This window comes from Tachyglossus aculeatus, chromosome 26, assembly GCF_015852505.1.
Source record: "Tachyglossus aculeatus isolate mTacAcu1 chromosome 26, mTacAcu1.pri, whole genome shotgun sequence".
Classification (NCBI taxonomy): Eukaryota; Metazoa; Chordata; class Mammalia; order Monotremata; family Tachyglossidae; genus Tachyglossus; species Tachyglossus aculeatus.
In genome coordinates, this window is record NC_052091.1 from 18,238,492 (window position 1) to 18,243,150 (window position 4,659).

Genomic DNA, 4,659 nt, shown 5'->3' on the forward strand with positions numbered 1-4,659 from the left:
TACAAGTTGGCAACATATAGAGACGGTCCCTACCCAACTGTGGGCTCACAGTCTAGAAGGGGGAGACAGACAACAAAACCAAACATATTAACAAAATAAAATAAATAGAATAGATATGTACAAGTAAAATAAATTAAAAAATAGAGTAATAAATATGTACAATATATATACATATATACAGGTGCTGCGGGGAAGGGAAGGAGGTAAGATGGGGCCCTCTTGCCTTCGGATGGCTCAGTTGGTAAAGCGTGAGATTCTTAATCTCAGGGTCGTGGGTTCGAATTCCACTTTAGGCGCAGTTCTTAAAAGCAGCATAGCCTAGTAGAGCATGGGCTTGGGAGTCAGAAGACGTGGGTTCTAGTCATTCAATCACATTTATTGAGCGCTTACTGTGTGCAGAGCACTGTACTAAGCGCTTCCCCGGGTCTGTCATCTGTCTGCTGTGTGACCTTGGGCAAGTCACTTCACTTGTCCGGGCCTCAGTTCCCTCATCTGTAAAATAGGGATTAAGACTGTGAGCCCCATATTCATTCATTCATTCAATCGTATTTATTGAGCGCTTACTGTGGGCAGAGCACTGTACTAAGCGCTTGGGAAGTACAAGTTGGCAACATATTGAGACGGTCCCTATATGGGACAGGGACTGTGACAAAAATGATACCTTGTATCTACCCCAGTGCTTAGAACAGTGCTTGGCAAGGAGTAAGCGCTTAACAAATCCCATAATAATAATAATAATAATAATAATATAATAAATAATAAATAATTATATATAACATAATTGATATAATATATTACATATAACATCATTAATAGAATTATAACATATCATTATATGTATAATATGATATATTATAAATATATAATATAATTAATATAATTATAATATATAAGTGTGTATATAATATAATATATTATAAATATATAATATAATTAAAATGATTATAATATATGTGTGTTTAATATAATATATTATAAACATATAATATAATTAATATAATTAGAATATATAATTGTATGTATGATATATTATAAATATATAATATAATCAATGTAATTGTATTATATATTTATAATACATTATACATACGGCAATAATTAATACAATTATGATATAATCGTATGCATGATATGCTATATTATAAATATATAATATAATTACTATAATTGCACTGTATAATTGTATGTATGATATAATATAGTAAAAATATATAATATAATTATAACGTATATATATCTATATGTAATATAATATATATTATAAATATATAATAATAAGTCGATAATGGCATTTTTATTAAGTGCTTACTATGTACAAAGCACTGTTCTAAGCGCTGGGGAGGTTACAAGGTGATCAGGTTGTCCCACGTGGGGCTCACGGTCTTCATCCCCATTTTCCAGATGAGGTCACTGAGGCCCAGAGAAGTGAAGTGACTTGCCCAAAGTCACCCAGCTGACAAGTGGTGGAGCCGGGATTTGAACCCATAAATGGTTTTTATTTTGAGTAGTTTTTTTTGTGGGGGGAGTGTTATGGTATTTCTTAAGCGTTTACTATATGCCAGGCCTGCTCTGCACACAGTAAGCGCTCAATAAATACAATCGAATGAATAAATGGTGAGGATTTTTTTTTTGTTTTCATTAATGGTTTTATTTTGTTAATGGTTTTTATTTTGAGTAGTTTTTTTGGGGGGGGAGTGTTATGGTATTTGTTAAGCGCTTACTATGTGCCAAGCACTGCTCTGCACACAGTAAGCGCTCAATAAATGATTGAATGAATGAATGGTGAGGATTTTTATTTTGTTTTTATTAATGGTTTTATTTTGTTAATGGTTTTTATTTTTAAGTAGTTTTTTTTTTTTTGGGGGGGGGGGAGTGTTATGGTATTTGTTAAGCGCTTACTATGTGCCAGGCACTGCTCCTCACACAGTAAGTGCTCAATAAGTACGATTGAATGAATGAATGGTGAGGATTTTTATTTTGTTTTTATTAATGGTTTTATTTTGTTAATGGTTCTAATTTTGAGTAGTTTTTTGGGGAGGAGTGTTATAGTATTGTACATATCTATTCTATTTATTTTATTTTGTTAGTATGTTTGGTTTTGTTCTCTGTCTCCCCCCCTTATAGACTGTGAGCCCACTGTTGGGTAGGGACCGTCTCTATATGTTGCCAACTTGGACTTCCCAAGCGCTTAGTACAGTGCTCTGCACACAGTAAGCGCTCAATAAATACGAATGATTGATTGATTGATGTGCCAGGCACTGCTCTGCTCACAGTAAGCGCTCAATAAATACGATTGAATGAATGAATGGTGAGGATTTTTATTTTGTTTTTATTAATGGTTTTATTTTGCTAATGGTTTTTATTTTGAGTAGTTTTTTGGGGGGGAGTGTTATGGTATTTGTTAAGCGCTTACTATGTGCCAGGCACTGCTCTGCACACAGTAAGCGCTCAATAAATACGATTGAATGAATGGTGAGGATTTTTATTTTGTTTTTATTAATGGTTTTATTTTGCTATTGGTTTTTGAGTAGTTTTTCGTGGTGGTGGTGGGGGAGTGTTATGGTATTTGTTAAGCGCTTACTATGTGCCAGGCACTGCTCCTCACACAGTAAGTGCTCAATAAATACGATTGAATGAATGAATGGTGAGGATTTTTATTTTGTTTTTATTAATGGTTTTATTTTGTTAATGGTTTTTATTTTGAGTAGTTTTTTTGGGGGGGAGTGTTATGGTATTGTACATATCTATTCTATTGATTTTATTTTGTTAGTATGTTTGGTTTTGTTCTCTGTCTCCCCCTTTTAGACTGTGAACCCACTGTTGGGTAGGGACTGTCTCTATATGTTGCCAACTTGTACTTCCCAAGCGCTTAGTCCAGTGCTCTGCACACAGTAAGCGCTCAATAAATACGATTGATTGATTGATTGATGTGTCAGGCACTGCTCTGCACACAGCAAGCGCTCAATAAATGATTGAATGAATGGTGAGGATTTTTATTTTGTTTTTATTAATGGCTTTTTTTTGCTAATGGTTTTATTTTGAGTAGTTTTTTTTGGGGGGGGAGGAGTGTTATGGTATTTATTAAGCGTTTACTATGTGCCAGGCACTGCTCTGCACACAGTAAGCGCTCAATAAATACGATTGAATGAATGAATGGTGAGGATTTTGATTTTGTTTTTATTCATGGTTTTATTTTGTTAATGGTTTTTATTTTGAGTAGTTTTTTGTGGGGGGGGGAGTGTTATGGTATTTGTTAAGCACTTACTATGTGCCAAGCACTGCTGTGCACACAGTAAGCGCTCAATAAATACGATTGAATGAATGAATGGTGAGGATTTTTATTTTGTTTTTATTCATGGTTTTATTTTGTTAATGGTGTTTATTTTGAGTAGTTTTTTGTGGTGGGGGGGAGTGTCATGGTATTTGTTAAGCGCTTTCTATGTGCCAGGCACTGCTCCGCACACAGTAAGCGCTCAATAAATACAATTGAATGAATAAATGGTGAGGATTTTTATTTTGTTTTTATTAATGGTTTTATTTTGTTAATGGTATTTATTTTGAGTAGTATTTTTTTGGGGGGTAGTGTTATGGTATTTGTTAAGCGCTTACTATGTGCCAGGCACTGCTCCGCACACTGTAAGCGCTCAGTAAATACGATTGAATGAATGAATGGTGAGGGGTTTTATTTTGTTTTTATTAATGGTTTTATTTTGTTAAAGGTTTTTATTTTGAGTAATATATTTGGGGGGGGGAGTGTTATGGTATTTGTTAAGCGCTTACTATGCGTTATGGTATTTGTTAAGCGCTTACTATGTACCAGGCACCACTCTACACAGAGTAAGCATTCAATAAATACGATTGAATGAATGAATGGTGAGGATTTTTATTTTGTTTTTATTAATGGTTTTATTTTGTTAATGGTTTTTATTTTGAGTAGTATTTTTTTTTGGGGGGGGGAAGTGTTATGGTATTTGTTAAGCGCTTATTATGGGTTATGGTATTTGTTAAGCGCTTACTATGTCCCAGGCACTGCTCTGCACACAGTAAGCGCTCAATAAATACGATTGAATGAATGGTGAGGATTTTTATTTTGTTTTTATGAATGGTTTTATTTTGTTAATGGTTTTTATTTTGAGTAGTTTTTTTTAGGGGGGGAGTGTTATGGTATTTGTTAAGCGCTTACTATGTGCCAGGCACTGCTCCGCACACAGTAAGCGCTCAATAAATACGATTGAATGAATGAATGGGGAGGATTTTGATTTTGTTTTTATTAATGGTTTTATTTTGTTAATGATTTTTATTTTGAGTAGGGTTTTTTGGGGGAGGGGAGTGTTATAGTATTTGTTAAGCGCTTACTATGTGCCAGGCACTGCTCCGCACACAGTAAGCACTCAGTAAATACGATTAAATGAATAAATGAACTGTTTGCCATTCCTCTTTTGGCTGGAGAGAAAAAGATGCAGAAGATGTGGGTCATATTTTTAAAAATGTGCATTTGGGGATGATTTTTAAGTATTTTTGCCTTGCAATGTCTTTCCCAAACCTTACTCAACTCCCACCTCACCTGCATCTTCCAGCCCTTGGCAAGGCTTGCTGTCACCAGACCGTGATTCATTCATTCAATCGTATTTATTGAGCGCTTACTGTGTGCAGGGCACT

At 34.5% G+C, this 4,659-nt stretch overlaps 1 non-coding gene across 1 annotated transcript; it reads left to right on the forward strand.

Moving 5' to 3' along the window:
* Positions 1-221: 221 nt before the first annotated feature.
* On the forward strand, positions 222-296 carry TRNAK-CUU. Its single transcript has one exon. It is a non-coding gene; the product is annotated as a tRNA-Lys (tRNA).
* The last annotated feature ends 4,363 nt before the right edge of the window (positions 297-4,659 follow it).